General features: G+C 39.6%; 1 protein-coding gene across 2 annotated transcripts in view; it reads left to right on the forward strand.

The window, feature by feature from the left end:
• CFAP299 (cilia and flagella associated protein 299) overlaps nt 1-26,325 on the forward strand; it is a 173,702-nt gene that overhangs the window by 1,991 nt on the left and 145,386 nt on the right. The gene's annotated exons all lie outside the window — the stretch shown is intronic.

Consider the following 26,325-nt stretch of genomic DNA (forward strand, 5'->3'; position numbering starts at 1 on the left):
AGTGAGCTTTTTTATTTATGCCTTGCTATCAGAAGCTGAATAACATAATTACAGTACTTGGTTTCAGTAAACATGATTGGTGAATAGTGGAGCTCTATGGAGTAGTCTTACTGTCCTGTGGTACCTTTCTCTTTCCATGCTTTAGTGAAACGATAATTTATTAATTTAACATCATCTATCAAATACCTCTCATAGCACTGAGAATGTGGGCCCTGTAGTGAGATGTTGCCATACTTAAATACAATCCCATATAGAACTCCTGCTCCAGATATAAGCCAACGTTTTTTTTTTTTTGGGTTTTTTTTTTTTTTTTGTTGTTTTTTTGTTGTTTTTTTTTTTTTTTTTTTTTTTTTTAAATTCATTTAAAGAATAACTGTTCACACTATGTGGAGAAATTAATTTTGCAAAGCCAAAAGCTTCATTATTCTAATTAAGACAGAAAGGACTGATACCTTTCATACACATTTAGACTTGTAATGTTCTCTTGTAATGCATAAGTACTCTGCAGCCAGGTGAAGCTTAGGGTGACAGCGCTGACTATATCAGATGAGTAACAACTGAGCTCAAATGGCTGACTATTTGCTCTTGTAATGCTCTTGTAAAGTATGTTCTAAACCACTGATCATTTTTAATTCTCGAGTGATTCCATGCCCCAAGATGAGTGAAAATGAACAAAAGCCAGAGCTGCCAGTGCAGTTGTCTCTCTCCTTGATGTTCCCAGTGGGTATCCTAGTGTCCTTATTTGTTTGGTTATTCTTTGTTTAGATTCCCATTAGCCTGTAGGTGGAGATGTCAGGGCTGATAGGTTAATTGGCCTACTTTAATCCCTTTTTTGGGGCAGATTATCCAGAAGTCTGTGCCAGGAGTCACTGCTCTTAGGGCACTTAAATTGCCTGCCTGCCAAAATACCTTTGTGGTTCTCTCTAAGCAGGAAAAACATTTGTGCAGAAGTCTCAGAAACTGTCACTTACTTCTGATTGTCCAGATTATTTTTGCATATGAAAGCAAAGTCCTTAGGCAGGTGCGTTCAGGATTTCAACTCTTCTCTATCCCCTGCTTACTGCTGTTCCACACAAAGGGGGTGGCAGGGCTGTTCCCCATCCCAAACAAACTCCTCTGTCAGAGGAAAACAAATGCGAGTCTTTTAACTCAAAGCTGGGGTGTATGGCTGGGGGTGGAGGGGTGTTGGTGTAGTAAGGGGCTGAGGAGTTACTTGGTAAGTGACTTGTTGTGTTCTCTTTGGAAAGCAATCTTGTGTTCTGTGGTTTTGGAGATACCTGGAAGTGGCTGATTCAGCAGTGTGCTTCACACAGCCAGAGTGCTGCTTGGGGCCTTACTGATATAGAAAATCACTAAGTAGCGAGGAGTGGTAAACACCATCAGTGTTGCACAAGAGCTTCAATCTCCTGTTGCTAAAAAGTAATAAAATAAGCCAACAGCTTTAAATGCATGTTGTCTCGGCTGCCTTTCGGTTCCATGGTGTGCCACTGAGTATTACACATAGCTGCTGTGTTTGCTATAGGCTTTCATAATTCCTGTGTTTAGGGTTCATCTGTCAGCCGTTGGAAACACTTTACTCAGCTGTGTTAGCTGGCCACCTTTTACTACCATTCTTTTTACTGCTGCAACTGTATCACAAAAATCTCAGACATCTGTAATTTAATGGCAATTTAAAACTTCAAACGAAGTTCAATAAATGGACAGTGTCCTCTTAGCTGCAACAAAGTACTTGTAAGCCTAGTTCCTGTGGAGTGGCAACAAATCAGCAGGACAGAATTGAGTGGGTGATTTGCAGTAGCAGTGAAGGTGAGCACAAACCAGGTGGTCACTCCGGATGCTTCTGGTTTTGTAATTGTTGCTTAAGTGTAACAGTCAGGGTTTGCTCAAGAACTAAGTTGCCTTCATGTGTAGGAAGGCTCATCTTGACTAATATTTGACAATTTAGGTTCAGAGAGTTGAGATGTTTACACCCTATTGCAAAATTGCCAGTGTTTTCCCTCAGATGTCCAGAATGTGAGTTGTGTTTTTCCTCTGAATCCCAGCCTCTGCTGTTTCAGTGCCTCTTGCTTAGTTAAATGGAATGATTATTTAAGGCATAGACTTGGTAGAACTGGAAGAACTTATTTTCACCATTCGTAAGGAAAGTTACGTTATTTCTATAGTTAGTCTATGTTGCAGAAAAAGACTGGAGGCAGTGCACTTATTTATCTTTGTGAAGCAGTCTTACATTTCTCTGGGCTTAGTGTCACATCTGAAGTCATGTGAAAATTGTCAGGGGAAAGTAAATAGAAGTAAGACTAGTTCCTTTAAAATACTTTGTGCTTTTCTTCAAAAATGGGGCACGATCAGAGAGCAGGGTTTGGGGGTTTTTTTGTAAGAACAAAGGAATGGTATAATAAAAAAACTGAACTGCAGACTTTGAGAGGCAGATAGAGGCACAACATGCCATCTATTCTTTGCAAGAAGGATATATGTGTTTCTTTGGGATCTGAAATAAAGGAACTTGAGCCCAGGATTTTTTTTTTCTATTTTCTTAAACAGAAGCATATTGAAAATAAAGAAATTAGTGATTTTTTAAAAAATAAATTATTATTTTTAATTTTTGTCTGTAAATCAGTGCAAGGTTGTTTATCCTTTCTGTTGTCCAGAGTGACAGAGGTAGAAAAATCTCACATTCCTCTAAAGTGTCCTGTAACTTGCTTAGCACTGTTGGAGAGCTATGTGTTTTTAACTGGGCATGCACAAATAAAGTTCGGATGACATTGGGACAGAAAACCACTTGCTGTCAGCTGTCTCATTGGGAAATAAAGCATTGCCTTATGATGCTTGAAGCTTCTCTTCTGATGGAACAGTCTGAGTGGTGACTGCTTTAGTGTTTCAGCCTGCACACAGGCTGGGTGGTTGTTCTGACACTCACAGGTCTCTACGCCTACCTTTCCCTGAGGGGTTGCTGTGCCCTTTGCTTACGTGGGAACCATTGCTGCCACTGGTTTAGAGTGACTTCTGAGCGGCACATGAGTCCCTACCCACAGGCTTTAGCACTAAACGACACCCATAAAACTGGTGAATCACTTGCATTTCAAGCCCGGCTCCACCCAGGCCGAGAGGGTACCTTTTTTGGGGTCCCTAGCTCGGACCTGGCTGTACCCCTGCAGGGAGGTGCTGAAGCCTGGGGTCATGGGTAGGGTAGGATGGGCATCTTGTCAATCTGTGTCAGGGTCTTGGTGCTTTACCTGATGTAGCCAGGAGAGGCCTCCCTCTCCTTAGGATTCACAGTTTCTGAGAGCTCGTCTGATTGCGTGATGGAATGAGCAGGGTGAGCTGGAGCCGCCCTCCTTGAGGGGAAAGGCTGTTACCTCCACTCGGAGTGCCGGCGCTGTGTCGCTCAGGCAGGTATTAGAAGTGGCTGCGCAGCTGGCTCTGTATAGGGGGTGCCAACAGCCCTGTCCTGGGAAATGCAAGGATATGTCTGGCTACAAACTGCTCTGCAATCGAGTGCTAGATCTCTGTCCTCTGAAATAGGTCAATTTCCTGTGTCAATGTGTCGGTTTTTTAATTTTTAAAATTTAAAAAAAAATTTTATAATATTTTTTTAAAAAATTATTATTCTTTTTATTTTTTCCTTGTTTTGTCTAGGAGGGGCATGAGGGTGCTTCATTAGCCCATCAGTCAGGATGGGGGCCTGAGAAGGGGGAGGGTGAACAGCATAACTCCCAGGACTGCCTTTCTGTGGCATAAGATACCAGCAGGAAGGCAGAAATATTTCTTCTGTGCAAATGCAAGTGGAAGCAGAACTTTGGGTGACAAAGCTGGGCTTTGCTCTTGGACAATAGATAACCTCAGTTTAAGTTTCATCAGCCAGAGAAGGAAATGAAGCCCTGGTTCCAGCCATTCGGGGAGCAAGTGTTTAGCCATTGGTAGATGTTACTGTCTTTTGTCTTCAGCGTAATGTGAGGTACCTTATAGACTGCCCCTTTATCAGAGAAAGTGGAAAACGAAGCAGAAGGGGGAGCTCATTTCATTTCTGCAAAATCTAGGTTTAAAACAGTTGGAGAGCAGTTTGCTTTTGTGTGTTTGCAGAGTGTCCTACCAACAGTTAACTTTAACCTGTGTCTCTGGTACATGAAGCTGTTCTACTCCTCTTCTGATCCTTTACCTTGGTCAGAAGCACCTCTGTCTACTGGACATGCCTTTATGCATACAAATGTTTCTCTTAGAAGAGCAAACAGGTATAATTGGGATGTATTCCTTCTACAAACAATATGGAAAAGAGATATTTTGGTCCAGGGGTCACTAGTAGGTGTCTGGCTGACCTCTTTTTAACGTCCTCTTTAGCAGGCTACTAAAACAAAACATTAAAAGTGAGGGAGGGAATGTTGTGGTTTTGCTTGGGAGTTTTTTTAAAGCATTGCTTTGGATTTTGGTGTTGCAAGTGATCCCACTGAGACCTAATTGAAAGACTTGAACTTCAGGAATCTGCACTTAGTGGTAGTCTGATTATTTTAATGTATTTTAGTGACTGAAGATGCAGGAAATGCCAAATCCAAAAGCACTTATATGTCTATAATGTTAAGCACATCATCATTAAAACAAAATCATTGGATTAAAACATTATCATATGTGTGTGCAAGAAACCTGCCAAAAGCAGGCCTTTGTTCAGCTTCTATGATTTGAATTTTCAGTCTGATTCTTCCTTCAAATCTTTCTGGTTCTTGTGCGAAAGTGGCTCTCTACCCAGTGCAGTCCTCAGGGACACTGCTGTGACTGCATGGAAACCTCATCAGTGAAATGATAACCTGTGCACTGGAATTTCTTTGAGAGTACTTTGTATGAATCAAATTGTGGCTTTTACATGGATACTCCTTCAGAGGGTGGGTGTGGGTAGGGTTATATATCCTTATTCTTGAAGTAACCCTCTGAATAGACCTAAGGATATTGGAGGAAAGTTGCATGATTTTTGTCCTTACTTTTTCTGTTTCAGCTCATAAATTAGTTTAGCATGGACTGGCTATGCCTTCACTGCGGAGAGAGGTGGGGGTAGCAAATCCATCAAGCTGCTGCAGTTTCAGGATATGGGGAGTGTGTGATGCTCTCAGTTTGCTGGTGGGTCAGTGCCTTACAGCCAAGGTTAGACTGGGGGATAGGTGTTTTAAACACTTGTGGCTTGTTGGGTAGTATTAAATTATGGAGTGAACATACTCATTCCTAGGCTGAAATGTTGAAATGTTCCTGTGATTAAACCTGCTAACTTTTCTGAGGCTTTGAAGAACCATGTCCCTGCAGGTGTGGTAGAGCCACCCCTGGGCTTATCTCCCACCATTTTACCCCAGAGCTATTACTAAGCTCTGGTAGAATTTTTTTCTGTGATATTGCAGAAAAAGTATGTTTAATTATATTTCATAACAATATGGCTCTGCTCTCTTAGCTCTTGCAGGGACTACAGGCCAAACACCTTGAGTCATGTGGCTGGCAGTCTGCTTTTTGGCTCAACCAGAATGAGTAAGAACTAGAGAACATACAAGAAAATTAATTGCAGGGATATCTTAGAGCCCTTCTTTTCGTTCACCTTTTTATAAGCCCATAATGTATAGATAATATTTAGATTTATATCCATGTTGGAAGGCTTCTATGCGATGAATTCTTTGAACCTTGCACATTCAAAAATGGGTAAACATCAAACCGGTTCAGTCTTAAGAATGTTTCATGGTAGCCTTCCTGGCTTAGTGAAATAGCTTTTTTGGACATGTTCTCTCTGTGCTTCTCTCTTCCTTCTCTACCCTCTCTTGGAGTCTTTTAAACCAATATCTTAGTGGGAAGGATGACCCATTCCTGACCCTAAACCGAGCAGCAGCATTGAGACCATTTTTTCCTCCTGTCTTAATTTTTATTGCTTGTTCTTCTGTTAAAATAGCAGCATGTTTTTCTCAGCAATTCATTGTGAAATGGCACTTTCTCAGACTAATGAAGGAAGGAGACAAGTGCACCTCCCCCTCTAATTGGAAGGCTGACTGACTGGTGTTTGCTGATAATGTAGAGGTCTGGTAGCTCTTTCTCCTTCTGTCATGATGCAAAATTCTCCAACCCTAACCTCTCCTAAGGGAGAAAGGAGGGGGCTTGAGAACTGCTCCTTACCCACAAAGCAGTATTTTGCAGAAAATGCTAGGAGGTTAATTAGTTGGTTAAATTTTAGAATTTTTCTAGTTGGTATCATCAGTGATAGGTACTGATAATTAGTTGGTTAAATTTTAGAATTTTTCTAGTTGGTATCATCAGTGATAGATACTGATAGTCCTGGACTCCTTCCCTTCTGATACTTAATTTTTTTCAGCATTTCCTGTTACATCTTGCCGCCTATGTCAGTCTCCCAGTTTTTTTCAACACCCTGAATAAGTCAGGCTCTCTTTAGGAAAATAACTTTTCACCTACCTTCAGTCTTTATGCAAGTAGCAACTCTAAATTGATAAGTGGTCATTTAACCATAATGTCACTTTTTCCTGATACGTAAGAATTGCTGACACTTTATTGTCTGTCTTTATTTTGGTTTATTAGCCCCAAATTAAGTGGGACAGGGCAGGTCTCCATAAGCTGCTTAGAGATTCTACAGGCAATGGACACCTGCATTTGCTCCGGTTGTTCTTCCTGGGCTTTTCCCAAGTGTGTGATGGCAGCATACTCAAATGAAAAGCCATAGTAAGTGATCTGGTACTGCTGAGGTCAGTTCACTGAACAGTTTCTTTCTGTTCCCCCTTGTGTGTCTAACACTATGGGGAATGAGTGTACTAAGTGGTGTCTTCAGCCTGTCAAACAGATAAAGCAATAGCTTCCTTTCCTGAGTGAGGACTTGGGACATTTGGGTCATCAGGAGCAAGGAAACCAGGTTTTATTTTGCTCAGAAGATTCTTCTGGCTTTGTAAATGTGCGAAGGTATATGTAGATGCTTTGAGAAATCAGCATGAAGTGTCTTAAATGTGGCAGGGAAACAACCATCTGCAGGAGTGTTTGGCTGAAGATGTAACAGTAAAGTGTATGTACTACTACCAGGTGCTACAGGACTGGAAGGTTTGGGTTGTTTGGTGTTCTGGTCCAGAAGTCAGGTGACAAGGCTGAAGGAAGGAGAGAAGGCTTGGCAGCTGCAGGCAAGGACACTGTTGTGTGTTTCAAATAGTCTAGTCCATAACTGGGAAGTCTGGAAGAGCAAGGTTTCTCCATCTTTCTGTCAGTCACAGTGTGGGATGTTAACATGGTGTGGCAACAAGCTCTTAATTTTGTGGTTTGTTTTTTTTTTTCCCCCATATTTTTTTTTTTAAATTTATTTTTAAGTTGTGCAGTGAGGAACATGTTGACAGGTCACATGATTTCTGACTGGCATTTCACAGAAATAATTATATGTGCATGTTTTCCAGCAAATCAAAGTATAATGTGGAAACAATAAATATGGATTTCCAGCTTTGATTATACAGGCTGTGCCATAGGCTTCTGTAAAAACTAAGTAGCTGAGCAAATAATTAATACAAATTTTGACTGTTATATCTATCTATATCTGGGGACCATTCAATTCCTTGTGTGTGGAAGTTGTCCCCCAAATAGCACACAAACCTGAGCAGTGTTTGATAATTCTAAGTGTTATGCCCTCCAAGTACTTAATACTAAATATTTTTTGAAGAGGTCTAGGTGCGTTTGGGTAGCTTTCTACTCTAGGCAGTAGTAGAAATGTTTTTTCACCTGGAAGCATGTTTCAGTAATCAATATTCTTTGCTTAACAATATATTGGTCCTTGTACTTTTTATTTCTTTTTTTTTTTTCCCTTTATGAATTGTGGATCATTTGGGCAAAATACTTGGAATAAATAAATGAAATGTGTGTAAGTAGGTGCTGAAAAGTATTTCCTTTCCAGAGAGATGTTTTTTTATTTTGCTAGTAATCTTCAAGCAAATGAAACCTGAGGCTGGGAAATGGATTTGCCTGTGGATTAATGAGGTTCATAATCTGTTTCAGATTTCTTTTGGACAAGATAGATACTTAAGAAGTGCAGACTCTAGCTAACATAAGCTAAATGCCTACCAGAGAGAAGTGGTTTAAAAAGAATTCAGTATCTATTTCCTTTTTGTGTAACTTTGCCTAAGGTAGGGGATGCTTAAAAGTCTGTACCTTCTTCCCACTTTCTACTGCTAATGTTCCATATGAGCACACATCTTCAAAGTGCTGAAATTTGGGTGTTATATATTAAGTGAAAAACAAAGCAGCTTTCATTCTGAAGTATATAAAGGATTGCAGCCTCTTGCAGAACAGTAGTTCTGAGCTGAAATATTTCTCTGTTCCAAAGTGAAGTGAGAACTGCAGGCCCACACTAAGGACTAAGCAGAATTTTCTGCCTGGCCACCTCCAGTGAAAAAGGTCTGATCTGGATCCCTGCTGTGGTAAGGAAGCAGCTTTCACAAATAACACTTGCAGAGCTAAGGATCTGCCGTGGCTTCTTGCTTAAATGTTTCAGCCTCTGCCTGTGTTGGCTGCACAAACCCTGGATTTCTTTGGAGTGCAAATCTGCTTAAGGGGAGAAGTGATCTTAGTGTTCTAGGCTGAGAGGTTTTGATGTGTAAAGCCTGACCACAGGTTTATATTCTTCTTGTGCAGGAGCTGGCGCCCACTTGGGATACATCCTTGTAGGCCTAGAGTAGCCAGTGTCAGTTGGTTCCTACTGAGCAGATGGGCTGAAGGTTATTAAGTTAGTGTGTCATTTTCCTACAGAATGACATAAGGAGAATTTTCCTCTCATGCTCCAATGGCCGGATTTGCTCCTGCTTTTTATGTTGCACTGTGCAGAGATTCTGCTATTGCTGGAGTGCTGGCATCAAACAGAGGCTGTGTCCCAGGGAGAGAGCTGGTTGTTATAGCAGGATTCTTTCTCATTGCATATTCCCATGCCCCAGCAGAATTTTGCTTAGTCATATTGCTTTCAGTTGTCCTGTCACTATTGTTGTCCTTCTCTTAGAATCCAGGCAAGGATTGTATTTTCAAGATGGTTTCTGTATAGAGTTGCTTTTAGAGTCTGGGATCTTAGAGTGCCCTTTTCAATGAAGACAGGAGGCAATTGAGGGATTTCAGTCTTTGGGGTTTAGGGAATAAGTCTGTAATTTCTAAACACTTTAAGTTTTTCTTAGTATTAATTTTCTTTTCTTAATTCTTAATTTCACAAAAAAATTGCCATAGAAAAACCACATCCGCTTTCTTTCCTAAACAAAGATATCATTAATGTTGTGCTTCTCTTCTAGCAAGTCAAATTAAATTACAAAACATTTTTAGCTTATTTCTTCTGTGTTCTTAACACTATTTTAGTTAGGGTATTTGCAGGCTAAAATTATACATTTTAAAAAATTACAATTAATTTGGTAACTGGAAAGCAATGAATGTCCATGTTACATTAGGGTAATAAATTTGTAAATAGCTGAGTTGCACATTCTTTGTGCAACTTAAGGATGTGGTACTCAGCAGCCAGGGAGTTCTTTGGTTTAGGTTGTCATTAAAATAACAATCTAAAGCTTGTATGAATACAAAACAAACAGGAAGTAGTTTCAACAGCCCAGGCTGTGTATCCTAATGTAGAGATCTCTCTCCTGAATGATAATCATTACTTTGAGGCTTGTTTCATTTATGAAAGTAGGTTTTTGTTTTTTTTTCTTCACTATATAAACATCTACCTATATTTTTCTGCATTGATTGTCCTTTGGCCTTTCATAAAGTCCAATAATAAAGTTTCATGAGATTATTCTATTGTTGTTAGGGTGTCATACTCATCCCTGCACTAAATAATTTGTGACCATCATCAAGCTTTCTCTTCTAATTGGTCTTTCCCTTTTCCCTAGGTTTAACAGCACACCAGGCAGCAGTGTGCTGTTCTCCCTTTGTTTAAAAGGTAGAAAATAGAGGGTAGAAGTAAATTATAATTTCTGCAACTTTTTTCCAAGAAAGGGCCTTTTGTTGTAGTCTGCTACTAGTTTGTTTCATTATGCCATGAGAAGCCATGAGAAGGCTATTGAGTGTTTTTATAAGTACAGTTAATTTGTATAGTAACCTCAGACTTATTACAAATAAGTACTTAGGTATTTGCATGGCTTTACTCTTCAGTAGGCATCAGAAAAATCTGCTTTGCAGTTGGCTTCTTTTGCAAAGGAAAAATCTACTTCTCTGGTTACCTGAAATAACTTCCTTTGGAATGCGCTTGAAAGTGAGGAGAAGTTACGGAAGTCTTGGCAGATATTTGGAAGCACTGCTTTTGCTTGGGATGTGGGGAATTGCTACTGATACCAGTAGCAGTTAGGGAAGACTGTGGCCTTGGTTGAAGCATCTTGCAGTGTTGTGGCTTGAAGTGGCTGTAAAACTGGCCTGTTACTCAAGGGCTTCTTTAGTGTAGGGAGAATAATCTGAATTTGGACATATGAGGCTGGTGAGTGGAAGCTTTAGTTGTAGTCAGTGTGTAAAAAATGTGGTTTATTAGCATACAGAAAATAATAGTAAGCCTATGGAAGAGTGCAGTTTAAACAACAACTTAAAGTATGAATTTTCAGGTGCTGGATGATGTTTTTCCGTTGATGGTTCACTACAGAATACAGTGGGAAAGATGCATTCTTTTTTTCTGGCAGTGAAGGTGGGCAATGGTATTGAAAAATGTTCTGGAAAAAGTGACACCAAGCAGTGTCACAAAGTCCAATCCATGTACTCCCTGGAGTTCTAGAGCAGTCAGTGATGGAGCTTAAGGCATCCATCATTGGAAGCTGCTTCTATCCTGCCTGCATGGAGGAATTGTAAATAATGTGGGTTTTAGAAGTACTTTAAGGGAGAGGCAGAGAATTGCAGATTAGGGAGTGTTTACTTAGGAATGTGTTTAATTGGTCACAGAATAAGTAATAAAACTCACGGAAAATCACAATAACATGGTTTTGGCAAAGGACAAGTTGTGTTTCCTTAATCTCTTGCCACTCTTCAAACACATTGCTAAGAGGGAAGGAAGAGTCTGACACAATGCACTTAAACTTTCTGAATGAATGTCTTTGACAGTAATTTTCCCTGGGGTTAGTATAGTAAGTGACTGTTTACTGCATTAAAGCAGCTTAAAAAAACCCAAACAGAGTGTAAGAATCTTTTGTCTTGGCAGAAGATAAACAGCATGGTGGCTCAGTCCTCCTTCCCGAGACCAATGTTATTTACATCTGTTGATTTCTGTGAAAGTTAAATTAATTCTGAGGAACTTAGCTAGACTACATGAATTTGACTGGTGAAATTCAGTGCTGAAAAATGCCATGTTGTAAGCAGCAGCAGAAATATTTATGAAGTCCTGAAAGAAAAAGAAGAAAGGGCTAGCAATGTTAAAGATACCTTTAGATGCCATTTGTTCCCATGAGCCCTGGCTATCGGAGTAAGTTGTCTCCAGATCTACTAGATGGTGCAGTGGAGGAAGGCATGAGATACAGGAATTTCTCTGGAATTGTGTTCCATGTGGCACTGGAGCAGTTGAAGAGGATACTGATTCTTGTACATTTTGGCTGCAGTTTATGACGTTATGGTCTCACAAGTGTTAGAATATCTCTCATTTAGATTATTTCATCCCTATTTTTCTTCAGTGCATGTGCAGAGTTCTCTGTGGATCCATTTGCAGATGAACTATGTGTACCTGCAGGGAAGGAAGGGATGCACAGTGTGTTTCATAGTGCACTCTTGTTTGCAGGTTACCCAGACAGAAAAGCAATATATAGTGGTCCTTGTTTTGTGGCACTGAAGGAGTAAAATGAGATGCTGGGGGTTTACTCTTGAGTATCTTCATGTACAGGCTGTTGGTAGTAGCATTTTCTCCTGTCACTGGGAAGCTAGTGCTTGGTCTGCTGTGATTCCAAGCTCCTGCCCCAGTCAGTGACGTTGTCAAAGCAGGACAAAACCAGCTGTACTGTTCCTCGGGTGTACTGAGGTTTTTTAAGTGGACCGAGATGCTGGCAGGGTGGGTGGAGCTTGGGATCCCTTGTATTTATAGCTGGATGCTAAAAACTGTTCTTCTTTTCTCCTGTATTTTATTTTCAGCAGAGTGCGCACTCAGATTTTCTTAAATTGAATTTTTGTACTTGGTGTTGATAGGAAAAAAGGATTTGACAGAAAGGGGGCAGTATTTTAGAAGAAATGCCTTTAAGCCAGTGTGTAGTTTTCCCTTAGACACCTTCTTTCAGCTTATGCATTTGTGTGCAGTGGCACAGGCGGTCTCCCTGAATATATAAAGAAGCAGGTCTGAAATTTCTCATTGTTTTTCTGGGAACATCTTGTTTCCAATGTGCCTCTTAGTACTGTTTTTCCTGCACACTAGTTGTTTTCATTTTAGCTTCCATATTGAACAGTGAATCATTTTGGACTGCACAATAATATCACATTACAATGTGGCAGGATTTTTTTAAGCCACCCCATCTCTTCTGCCCTTGCAAGGGCTCATGAAAAAATGTCCTATTATTATGCCATTTAAGAAAAATACCAGCTGCTATCAAGCTGCTTCTCTCCACTTAGTCACCATAACCAAACTGTGAACTGTAGTATCACTCCCCAGGCTATTCATGCTTAATTAGTAACACCCTTTTACAAACAGCTTAGCAGTAGAGGAAATGTTTTTAAACAGTGTAAAATGCAACATGTGATTAAAATTCAGTACATTATCTCTCGGTATTTTATTACTGCAGGTGCACAACAGCCACTGATCAGAGACATGCTATGGGCAACATTGCAATTAATTGAAGGTATTCTATTTATATACCTGCACTCACAAAAGATTCTGCATGTAAATAAGAGTATGCCAGAGAAAAGAATCAAGTAAAAGGCTCTGACTGAGCTGTCATTATTGTAAATTAATCTCTTGATTAGGGGAGATGTTGCAGAAGGGTACAAGAAATTCTTAAAAAAAACTTTGTTATCCCAAAGTGTTGAAGGTATTGAAAGGATGTTTACAGATAGACTTCCACAGCGCAGAGGTTGGTTTAGCTCTTGCTCAACTCAATGGGCTGTTTTGATTTAAGTGATCAAGTGATTTTCCTGAACAAAGAGAGAGCACAACTGGTGTGTGTGGCATTAATGGTGATTATTTTGAAGCAGTCTTACCAACTGGCACGGTGCTATGGTGGTGTGCTTGAGCCACATCAACACCCTCATGCAGAGAAAAGCAGTCCTCCTGGTCAGCCTGGCTGGAAGCCATGTGAATGCTGAGGCTCTGGAGTTGTACAGGTTGCTAGCCTGGTCGCATGTCCTAGGATGTGTTTGAGGGAAACAGGCAGTGAGTTGTTGGCATGAGATGTGGTTGTTGGCAGAGATGGCCTTGGCTGTGTTCACACCCCGCTCTTTTCAGACCTGTGCTGCATCTGTTTGGGCAGGAGCTGGAGTGTGCCTGCTGTACCCACCCTTGCCTGTTGTTCCACAGGAAGGGTGTTTGTATTTTCAAGAACTACTCCAACAGCTGCCAACTTTCCAACTTTTTTTTTTTTTTTTTTTCTGGAAAGGTTGGGGATGTGGTGAGAGAAAGTAGATAATGGGATTCGAGGTAACTTGCTGCATTTTTGTCAGATGTGTAACTAGTGTAATGGGTGGATTTTCCAGAAAAAAATGTTCCATAGTAGCACAATGGTTTCTGTAGGCACAAAGGGAGATAGCTTGTGTGTATGTGTATGTGTGAGCAGGTCTTCAGAAGATGCTGCTGACAAGAGCCACCGCGAAGTGTAGCTTACCAGCTTCCATGCAAAGAAGAAAAGCACCACTAGCCACGCAGATATTTGGTATTTGCTTAAAACCTCAAATGTTTATTTTATTTCCTTATATAACTTCTGAGTATCTTTCCTAACTTCTGGCTTGTGGGTTTGGTTGTTGTTCTTGTTGTTTATTTTTTTTTTTAGTTAAAAGAAAAACAGTGGGTTTACCACCTTAACGATATATTAACAAAACTTGGAGAGAGGAGTCTAATTTTGCAATCGAGGCATCAAAGCTTTATGTTAGTGTAGAATAATGAAGACAAGGTGCAGTATTATTATTTGCAAATGGATTAAATAAAGTTTGCTTTTTATTCTACCCTTATAATTCTTAAAAAGTAGTGAAATATTTCTGAAAGACAAAATAGATCTTATATCAAATTTACAAATCTGCCATCTGGAAGTAATTCAGGTGTTTTGGATTTAAAACTCCCTATCCTGTTAACTGCAAGCAGTGCAGCAACAGAACTGAACAGGTCATAGTACTCCAGCGAGCACTGGGTGTTGGCCAGTGTTTAGATGCAGTTCATACTGCAGCTTCAAGTACTTCAGTGCTCTGGAGTCCTAAACAAAAGTGGATCTACATGTTGAAAATTTCATCTAGCTAATCTATCAATTACTATACTAGTACTAAACGTGTACATGATTGAAGGTTCTGGTCAGCTATTATTTTAAAGCAACATTTGGATTGACTTTCTGGCTTTGTTTTAAAATGTTGCTGATCTTCTGCCTAAAACCTGTCCTGAAAATTATATTCTGTATCTTGCTTCCTTAATATATTGCTCTTTATATCACAGAAAGTAGTCTTGGGTGATTAACTTTCCAGAGAAACTGGATGATTTAACTCACCGAAGTGATAAAAACATATTTCGGATAGTTGAGGTTTTTAAAGGAAAAAAACCCAAGCCCACAAACCAAAACCCAAGCTTTTTATCTGTGAGCTTTATTGGCTTATTGTTATTTGAGCCACACCTTTAAATAATGATATTGAAGCCTTCCAGCAAGTGTTAAATAGATTTTGCACTCTTAATGTGATCTTCAGGCCAATGTTTTTGGTTGCTGTGTTGATGTAGTGCCAGAAATCAAGTCAATTACAGGTACAAGCTGATAACAGTCCATGCATCTGTTTTTCATTCCTGGATACACAGTTACAGTTTTTGGACAGGTATGGCACCTCAAACCAGGAGCCTTTCTGGAAACTTTGCAATCTTCTATAAATACACAGGGTGGTTAAACCGTATCAGTACATTATGCCATTGCACTAGAGAAAGAAATCAAGAGGTCAATAAAATATTTGTATTAAGGTTTGAATATTTAAGGATATTGGTGTTACACTTCTTATGGGTAAATCTTGCTGTGCACATAATTTTCTACTACAACTGTGCAGGACATAAACCAGTATCCCAGGAACAGCAACTGTTTTCATTTGGAGTGCTTCTAGCTAAAGTGTGCTGCACAACTCGACTATCTGTGTTGCTCAGGGCTGCTGCCTTCTAGTGAAACACAGCTATCATGTTCAAGTCTTTGCTGCATTAACTGGTTCACAGATTCTAGAATCATAGAATCATTCAGTTTGGAAAAGCCCTTGGGTCATTGAGTCCAACCATAGAGATCCTTTCCATTGTCCTCCTCACTTCTGGAGTGGTGCACTGGGGCAAGGGTTCATCTTGAGTCTGAGAGCTGACTGAAGTTTTGCTTTTCATACTTCAAGAGTCTTCAGGTTCAAAAGCAGTTTAAGGCCTAGTGGGGCAGAAACTTTGTGGGACTTATGGGAGAAGGCTTTGAGAATCCCTCAGGCAGTGAACTGATGTCTCTTAAAGGACATTTTTCAGTTGTGTCCTTTTGATAACTCCCTCTTCATCTATCTTGTGGTGAGATGGCTTGTGGAGCTACCAAGCTTACAGTTTTAAACTGTCTCATCTCCCTTGCTCATGGATGTACTCTGTAAGGCAGAGAAGTTAGTTTTAAAAGGAAGCAAATGACTGTATCTGAAGTGCAGGGTGGCCCTTGAATTTAGGGGGCAGAAGGCTATTTTCCTGCTGTGGTGGCATGTGCCCCAGGTGTCTGTGTACAGGCAGGACATGTTGCACCTCATCTGCAGCTGATGAAGCGACGTGGTCTTCTGGTTCACAGTGGAGTGTCCCAGCAGTGAGATCCTACATGCTGGCCCCTCCCTTTGTGTATTGCTGGTTGTTCTAGTTCAAAGCCAAACCAGACAGATTGGGTTTGCAGGTTTATAGCCATGACTTATGATGACAAATAGAAGCTTGTCAGAGGGATAAAGCATTTTCAGTTGCACAGCCAAAACCATTTCTGATGCACTAGAATATGACCTAAACCTTAGATTTATATTTGTCCTTAGCCTGAAAAATATTCTTGTGCTGTACTTGACTTTTTCCCTTGCACCTGCATTTCACTTTGGAAAATATTTATTTTAGTGAGAAAATGTCATGGCTAGTGTACTGAAGAGCAGAACAGTTTCTTATAAAACATGCCTTTAGACTGTGAGTTCAAGCCAAAATCTTGATGTATTAGGATGTGATACCACTGCAACAGGAAAACAGAATTGATAGATAAGTACTGATTTAAACTGTGATGGATGTTAATGCAGGAGCAAAGATTTTTAATTTAAATTTCCAAAACTAAGACTTAGCTCTACTTAGCTCTAAGATCTTAGCTCTACCTTCATTAGATTCTTTTTAGTTAGCTTCTACTTTAGGAAATCATAAAACCCAATAAAGTATACTGCTTGCCACTTTTGGAATGGATTTTTAAATGTTTATATATTTATGTTGTCCTATCTATCCATTAGAGGCTTTTAAAAAAAATTGTTTCAAATGAATGCTGTAGTAGGTATCACTAGGAAGACCTGATTCTTCACAAGTTGTCATCTTAGGAGTTTGTGATAGTGTTGGGTTTTTTGAAAGTGTATCAAGCTGAACCACCTAAATTGATATTTTCTCCCTAAAAAGCTTTCCTTGAGAATTGTCAGTACATGTATTTATTTTAATCATGTAGCCAGATGTACTAAGAATATATATTCTTAGTTTATATATATATGTATATGAAAACACTTGCAGATTTCTGCCAAGTATATTTTACAGTAGCTTTGTTTTTTTTGTGGCTCAGTCACACAGAATCAGCCAGGTTGGAAAGGACCTCTGAGATCCTCAAGTCCAACCCTTAATCCACTGCCACTGTGGTCACTAGACCATCGCACTGAGTGCCACATCAGTCTCTTCTTAAAAACCTCCAGGGACCTGGAGGGACTTACCACCTCCCTGGCAGCCCATTCCAATGCCTGATCATACTCTCTGTAAAGAATTTTTTCCTAATATCTAAACTAAACCTCCCCTGACAGAGCTTAAGACCATTGTCACTTCAGACAAAATTTGCAGACAACGCTATTTCCTTGTACTGCAAGCGACTTGTTCTCAGATGTGAATTTGCAGTTGGTGTGACACTACTGGTAAATGCTAATCTTTCCTAAAACCTTTTTTAATACAGAAGGAGCTGTTTGTTAATTTCTAAGAACATTTGGTTAACAAGGACAATTTTGTAATATGTTCTTAGAGGTATATTTTTTCTAAGTCACAGAATTTAAACTTCATGTCCTAACAAAGTATTGACATAATGGAATGGAAGTTTGAATTATTTTTATGGGTATGTGGTACTAATGTTTCCCACTGTTTGCCTCTTTTGAGGAAAACAGTTTCTCCTGTTGAATAGAAAGTATCCCTTTCCTAATTTAAAGAATCTGATTTAAATAAGCACATGAAAGAGTGGAATGTTATAAGGACTAAAACCAAAAGAACTAGTAGGAGTTATCTGGACGTACTTACAATTTTAACACTGAAAAATACCATTTTGATGCTTCTTTGGGCAGATACTTGGTTGAAGATTGAACAGAACAACAGTATCAAACTCTACTGTGAGAAGGAAACAATAATTGTTTTTTGTTTGGTTTGTAAAGTAAGAATTGCACCTGAACTCAGAAACAAAGCCTCTGGTCTTCATGAGACATTAATACTAACATTAGTACTGACATGCTAAGTGGGTCCCCTTACTGACATTTCATTGAGTTCTGGGCTTTGCATGGCCCCCTCCCCATTTGTAGGGGGTTGGTTATTCAAATTGGGCTGTGCCCTGTCCTGGGGGCTGCTGGAGGCCTGTGCGGGGTGACGAGGCAAAGCAATCAGTCATTGTACCATGAAAGATCCAAGCAGCCCAGCTGGGGCCACCTGCCCGGAGCCGAGATAGCAACTTGTTCTCCTTGGGCTGGTGAGCAAGGTAGGGCATGAACATGGACCAGCTGTCTCAACTGCTGTAGGAATAGCTATACTAACCTGCTTAATCATACTCACCTGAAGTATGGAATTAAATGAGAAAGACCAAGTCAGTTACCAGCAATAGTGATGAATATAAAATGTTTTGCATCCCAAAGAGGTGCAAATCTTTTGAAAAATACCAGCTTAGCTAAGAATGGGGAGCCTGAGAAGATGCTGAACAATTTCTACAAATAGAAATCTCTCAATGTGTGTCAAACACCAAGTTTAACTGGACCTCTGAAAAGCAGACTTTAATTAGGAATCAAATTTTCAAGTCCCAGAGTTAGAAAAAGACCATTGGTAAATACTTTTCTTTTTTTTCCTTTTTTTTTTTTTTTTTTTTTTTTTTTTAACCTAAAGAAGAGGGAGGAAGAGAGCTAGCCAAGTTTCAGGATGAATTGGAGATCCCAAATGCTCGTGGGGAAACAAAACAATGTTGTAGTCAATTTGGTTAGCAAAATTTCAGGACCACGAGGACATGTGGTCTCAAAACGTATGCTTGGAGAAGAGAGTAGTATGCATCCCTTCTAGAACTGAGTTGAAACAAGCAGCAAAATCACTTATTCCTGCAGCTTTTGAAACAAGCTGTGTGAAACTGTTCCCATGGCTCATGGACCTGTGGGTAAATGTTGAAGTTATTGTGAGCTGAAGTCTTTAGCAATAGTACAGACTTTTGCGGTTTATTTTTTTTATTTTCAACTCTGCTCAAGGAATAAAGTGTATGATATCTGCAGTCCTGTGCTGTTATGGAAAACGATCTCAGAAATCATTAGATGTGCTTGTGAGAATGCACCACCCTAGGCTCCTTCTGCTTCTCAGGCTCCTTTCCTCCACAGAATGATGAATTGGGCAGATGGATTAAAAGTCCCTATTTTTCCATCATGTATGAGGTGTGGCAACATGTCAGATTTAGAGCTAGCACACGGAAAAAAAAAATAGAGCAAGTAGTGACCATATTGATCCTCATCTTCAAAATCAGTATTTCTACTTCATAATTTGTATTATTTCAAGGTCTCTTTCCTTTGGCATTCCAAGATCTTTGGACAGGACACCCATGTTTGTCTTTTTTACTTCGCTGTCTGGCTCTGAGATTTTCATATTGGTCCCTGATTTTGTGTTGCTGCCATATTGAGCTTAATAGATAGAGACAGACAATATAAAAAATACTTTGATACATTGCTGTTCTGTGAGCTGGGTAGCTTTTTCTTTTTGCTTGGTTGCCAATGGAGTAGGGGTTTTAAGAATTTAACCACCTGTCTGCACACTTGCCTCCCAAATACAGTGCCACAAATGAACTTGAGTATGTTTATATGACACTGGTTTACTGTTGATGCAGGATGTTGTGTGAGTGAGCAGCTGGACAGATGTTAGCAGCCTGGATCTCTGCAGATGTTCTGGTAAGATGCATCAGCATTGAAGTACACAGCTCATCATTACAGAACTTAGCTGTTTTTTCAGTAGAAATAGCCTCTGAATTGCCCCCCTGTGAAGGCTGATATGGAGTGTTAGCAGTGTGCACCCCATGGACATGAGCAATGGGAAGGGCCAGGGGCAGTGGTGGGCAGCCTGTTGAGCAGGAGCCTGTGGTCTGGGGGTCTTTGCCAATCATCTGTCAGTGGGCAGTTTGAGGTTCTTCCCTGCTGGAGCTCCAGCCAGCTCTGCCAGTCTAATTTATGCTAATGGTCTACCCACAGGTGGAAACCAGTTGATTTTTTTTCTTACTGTTGCCACCGAGGGACAAGCTGCAGGCAAAACAAATACACTGAGAATGGTCACACTTTTTTTTTCTCTGTTCAGTTTCAGTCAAGGATTTCTGAGTTTCTCTTAGTTTTGAGAGAAATAAACTGTTTCGTTCAACTTGCCATTTAATTAGTCTTTACATGAACTTGCATGTGGGCATCCTTGCTTAAATAGCTATGTCCTTCTGTTGCACCAGGAAGGGCTCTGACAAACTTGAAATACTGAGAATTACTTTTTTTTCTACACCCCCAGCCCCCCTCCAGAAACACGTCCTGAGCTGCTGAGCAGGTGGTGAGTCTGCAGCAAACCGAAGCAGCAGCTGCTTGTTACTGCTAAACAGTGCCAGTTGTATGCCTGTGAATACAGTCAGCCAAAGGCATAATCACATTCTGTGGTGTCCACCAAATGCAACTCTTGTGGGTACAAAGTCCAGACAGGAACACAAACCATTGTCCCAGCTGTGCTATGGTTACATGGAATGAGCTATTGTCCATCCTTGAGCAGTTTCGAAAACAGTGCAAACATCCTTTCTGAGGGCACGGGTGGGGGTATTGTGGCTCCATGCACTGTTGTACTCTTTGAATTATGGAAGGGTGGGTTTGCCAGTATGTTGCCCTAAATAAGGGAAATGGAAGAGAAGACGCTTTCTGCTGCTTGGTTTTAGTCATGCATCTAGGGTTTTTGCTAAACTCCTTGCAGGTCTGGTTATTTTGCCTTTTATGAAGACATGTTTAATCCTGGAACCTTAATAGAACATAGTAGCTCTCACCTGAAGGACTTGAAAGCTGAGTCTGTTTATGCCACTGTATTTTCCCCATGTTATCACTGCACATGGGAAAAGTCATATTTCAGTTTGCATTCATGAGAAAGATGAATTTTGTACATGACTAATCTTTGTTAGGATTGACCTGTTTCTTGTTGTTTTACTAATGCAGTGATTCATCCTTAGGGATGCCATTGTTTAAGATCTTTTCAGGTCAATAAAAATAAGCTTTCTGCATAGTCTTCAGCTAATATTTGAAAGAGTCAAATTATTTTTTAAGGACCCTAAATGGCTTTTTAGTAAACAATGTGTAGGTCTGAGCCTTTGTCACATGCAAAGCCGACATTACACAGACTCTGTAAGTTTACAAATTACCTGCATCTTTTTTAAAAAAATTATTGCAAATTGTTATTACTAGATTTTTTCTTTTTCCCCCTAGCTGTTCAGTAGGTTCATGATGTGACAGTTTTGTAAGCAGTCTTTTTTTTTTTTCTGGAGCAAGTAAGAATTTTTGTTGCTTATCAGTGTCCACATTGTTTCTTGAAGTCTGTCTTGTTTATTTGTATTGTAATCCTCACTAACTTTCTTCTCCTGTGACTGACACAGCTTTCAGGAATGAATCCTGGAACCAGATTTAAGGTTCTGGAGTGAAATTATGACCTTGCTGATTTTCCCTGGGGCTGGATTTCAGTTGATGATGTGCACTTCATATTCACTTCAGATGAATCCTGTTTTGTTTTCTCCCTGTATGCAAGGCTGTGAGTCAACAGCTCAGTAGAAAAGCTCACTGAGCCAGACTAATCCAGAGGTGTTTGTTGTGGGGTCCTATGCCGAAGAGATCTTCTAGTAGACTTGAGAGAAGCTGATTGAAGGAAAGCTGGTTCCAGCTGTTGGGATGAACCAGGGAAGTGACCCATGGTGCGACCAGCAGCCCACCATAGGCCTGGTTGTGCACTACTGTGTGTGGGAGGCCATGGACAAGAAGAAGGATAGTGAAGTACGGGGTAATTGAAGAAATGGCTTTAGTTTTCCTTATACCCAGCTTGGGCGACTTTCTCTTGTGTATGGAGGTTAGGGTTAGGGAGCTCTGAATCTCTCTGAGTCTCTTTATATAATCTTTGTCTGCATTATTTGTACGTGTGAAATGAGAGTATAGCTGAAGAAAGGTCATGTTGCTTGAGATCTAATGTGTAAGGGCAGCAATGAAAAAACTAGGAAAAATTGATAGTTGCTATAAATTACGTAAGAGCTTTTCAGTTAATTTACTTATTGTGAAAAATGAAAAAGATGTTAAATGTTTGTTACTTGTTTTTTTCCTGTTTCAGTCACATTTCCACACAAGATAGAAAAATTAAGAATTTTAAAAAATTAAGTTCCTGCCACTGTACTTCAATTAAAGGCAGGCTGAAGCGGATGCAGCATTGTCTCTCCAGTTGAGATTGGCATCTAATAAGGCTCTTGCCATTGCATGAACAGTTAATTAAGCTTGCTGTGAATGGAGGTTCCTTGAAAGAAAGGAATGCTAGGGTGTGAAATACACATTGTTTCCACAGCCCTAGGGTTTTTCCAGTCTTCACTGCATGTGTGCACTTTGAGAGCTGCAAATACAACAGATTTGGTAAATCTCATCTTTCTCTAGCTCATGGTCAAAGGTTCATCTCAGGGCATTTGAAATAAATGCTTGTTGTGGGCTGTTTTTGCCAATCCTGTGAAATGAGCTGAAGTTGTGATATGTGTGTTACTTAGACTGAAGACAGGGTAATACAACTTCTCTGAGGCTCTTAAGGGCAGGCTTTTAAAAGGTGTTTCAGGCAGTGTCTGAGAGACTTCTTTGGTAGATGGTTCGGCGGGGATGGAAATAAGCTGTCCAAACACAAAAGAAGAAAACACTCATCTGGAGTTCTGTCAGTTATGAAGGATTATTTTTAAAAAAATGACATTTTTTACTTCCAATGCTCTTTAAGCAAAGGCCTTTCTCTTGTGAAAGCATTACTCTGCACTTCAGTAAACTTCATTGATCAAGCTGCTCTTTCATTGTTTTCTTCTTTTTGTCCCTATATCAAAACCTTTTAGCCATTGATTTTTTTCATAAAAGCTAGGTGATAATCTTCAGAGCATCCTTTGCACTTGTGGAGGAGAGACATGGCTTCCTACAGTACTGCAAATGATGCTAACCTGACAGGCACAAAATACCTTCTATGGATCAAGACTAAGTACTTGGCTCCTGTTGTGTTTTGAAGTGGATTTTGCTCTTTGCAATACCATTTTTATTGTAGAATTTAGCTATCTTATGTTTTCAAACATACTTAGAAGAAATTGAAAGAGTACCAAATGCACATAAAATATTGAAACAACAGTGTGCATAGGTAACTCTTTAACATAATCTTAGTTTGGCTTCAGGAAGAATTCTTGCTTGTTATTGTGTGACGTGGTTACATGAAGGGGAGCTTCTCTTGGAACATGTCTGGAACATTTACCTGAGGGTGTAAGAAGTATTAAAGTATTCATTGCCCTCAGGCATGTGTAATGTGGCAGCCAACCACCTGGGAGTTCACAGATTAAGTTCCTGGATTATCTTCTACCATAGAGAAGGAAGTGCTTGGTGTTTGAGTAGCATATTGTAACACATTCACCCCGAGTTTTGCTGTGCAGATAATTATGTGGGGCACCAGAATTCTGAAATATTTCTAAGATGTGTTTTAATTGTTCTGTTTGAAGCTCAAGTAACTGATACAGTACAGTAAAATACTGAAGAAATTATAAACATATAGTATCTTCTATTTGTTCAAATATCTTTATTAATAATTTTTCTGAATGGTTTTCACTGTTTTACCTGCCATAGAGCTGATTCTTACCTCTGCTCCTTGTACAGAGCAGATATTGCGGCCTGTCTTGGTTTCTTCCAATGGCAATTTTCATCACATTCACATACCTTTGGTGAATCTGGGCCAAATGTGGTTCCTGTAGCTTTTGGTGTCCTAGGACAGTAAACGGTGGCTGCATAGCTGCAACTCTTTGTTACAACAGTCACTTTAAAACCTTATTGTGACAAATTGGTTAAGCCTGATAACTTCCATGTTCCTGCTCAGTAGATTTTTACATTCCAATAGTGTCACAGTTGGGTTAGATGCTGCATTAAAATCTAGCATGAATTGGTCACTGCTTTGAAGAGCTCAGAGTTGAGTAGGTAAGACAAAGCAAGTAAGTGATGTGGAGTCTATCCCATGTTCTGTGGCTCTATGGGTTGTTTTTCTGTTTGTGTTTTTTTTTTCCCTTCTCTCATCTGAGCCTATCAATCCTCTCTTCTTTTATCCTTTCATTCTGGAACAGTGACCATCGCTGCTCATGGACAGTCCTCCCAAGGTTTTGACAAAACTAAGTTTACAACACTTTAGGGTCTTAAGTGTGCGTGACTGGACTTGCAGGTGGGTAGACTTGCACTGAACTTGACTCTGCCAGGTCTTTTACCTGAGGTGTGATCTACAGAATTCACTTAGAACCTGTCTGTGGTTTTTTTCCTGGCTAATGTGGCAAATTGGAAACACAGCTCTGGGTGAGAGACACAATATCTGTATGTCTGTGCTGCACTGAGCAGCTTTCCTTTGAAGATGAGGCTGTAATTGTTTTATTGACAGGATAATATTAAAAGTATGTGAGTTGAATGGTGTATGTTAAACCCTCCCAGTACAGTGAAGTGATCCTGCTAAGGTCAGCATTAGGAGAAGTCATGGAGCAAAGTGCTCTAGTGAGAAAGCAAAGCTTGTCAAAGAAGGATGAAATTATAAATGCAAACACAAAGTTTGTTCCTCTGTGACTGAATCCTGTGAAGAGAAGGAGGGAGAGAGTGTTCAACTGGAGCTTGTATGAATTTCATTTGGGGTCAAAAGCTCTACAGAAATCCCAGAGACACCAGCTTCATGAGAGGCTTATGCAAAAAAGCCCACAATTAAGCAGTTTGCTTGGAACCTTGCAAAAGTCTAAACTTGAATTTCTTAAAATCTAGTAGGAATAGATTTTAAAGGAATATATCAAATTGTGTTCTGGAGTTTGTTGCAGGCCATCAGATGGAAAACAAAGACAACACCCATCCAGTTGTATGTTAATGTAAATGAAAAAGCAAAAACACTGGAACTATAGCTGTTTTTTTTTAAAGTCAGAAAACTAACAAACCATACAACAACAGGCAGGTAGAATCAGAAATGTTCCTGGTTTGAATCTTTTGTATGTATGGAAAAACATGTAGACGTTTTATAAGAAGTGGTAACTGTGAAGAAACAAGTCACCAGCATCTATAGAATTAAGTTTAGCATCTCTAAGAATGAAGAAGTATTACAAATTAACTGTATTAGTGGAATGGAAGAAGTTGAACGTAGTTTGGAAAGCGTTTCAACAACATCTCCTAGTTGTTGAAAAATTATGATTTTTTAAAATTTTATGATTTAACAACAACAACAACAAAAAAAAAGGCAAATTTTTAATATATAAATAATTTTTCTCCTCTCTGTATTTCCAATGTTACCTGAGATTGGTTTGCTTTTATGATTGCCTTGGCTTCTGTGGCTGAAATCTGTTTAATATTCAGCAAACCACAACAAGTCCCATGATTGCATCTTTCAAGATGGCATAACCTTCTTTTCTCTTCTGAAGAAGAGAAAACATGCAGTTTATGATTCCTAGTAAACTCTCCAGTTTACTGGTGAGACCCTGAGTGTGCTTTAGCTCAAAGGTGTGATTACTGTGTGTCTTTTTTGTTTTTGTTTTTGTTTTTGTTTTTGTTTTTTTGGTGTGTGGGTTTTTTTTTTGTTTGTTTTTTCTGAGCTGTCCACAGACATGAGAAATATCTGCCATTTCTATTTGTGCAAATCATAGGGTGAGTAAAGGATTTGATCACTGAAAAAGGTGAAGGATTTTCCTTGGCTGAGGCGATTTTTGCATCCTGTTGCCTAGTCTGTGATTGGTCAGCATCTGTCTGGGTGCTGTTAGCTTTTATCTCCTGTTGAAATTGAATGCATGACCAGGTATTACCAGATGCATGACCATGTCTTTGTCATGATGTTCAGTCTTCCCTTTTGCTCTAGGGATCTATTGAAGAAATTATTGTCCTAGTTTTTCCCTGTCCCAAGATTCAGGGCATTGTACATACAGCTAGCTGACTGTGAGAAGTCAAGAGAAGTTACTGACTGCACTACCCCCAAACATCAGGACATCCATTCTTTTATCCAAAGATTTCACAGTAATAAGAGGCAAAATGATGTTTGGACATTCCTTATGCATTTATGTTGCTCTTACTAGGTGACAAAGATGAAATATTTGAATTTCAAGGAGTCTGCTTTTGCACTTTATAGCCAGGTGGCTTCGATTTAAATTCTGGTGGTAGCAATGTTCAAAACGTTAGATACAGTGTACTGTGTGTAGCAATAGCTGCTCAGTGTTGCTGTGTAATTCCCCAAATGGCTTCACATAGGAGATTTCACTTTTTCCTTCATAGAAACTTTAAGGCAATGTAAAAATACTACTTTTTTATTTACACGTGACATTTGCTTTGAATAGGTTTCAGCTCTGTTCAAAAGCTGCAGTTCCTCTCTATTAAAAAGTCTTACTTCATGACTGCCACGCCTCATACCTTGTTTAAAGCATTTGTGTTACTGGGTTTGGCCTAGTTTTTCAAAGCAGACTATAACTTAACACAAAAGACATTTTTTTTCCTAACGCTAAATTGTTTCGTTTACTTTTT

Source organism: Heliangelus exortis, chromosome 4 (assembly GCF_036169615.1).
Source record: "Heliangelus exortis chromosome 4, bHelExo1.hap1, whole genome shotgun sequence".
In the NCBI taxonomy this organism is placed as follows: Eukaryota; Metazoa; Chordata; class Aves; order Apodiformes; family Trochilidae; genus Heliangelus; species Heliangelus exortis.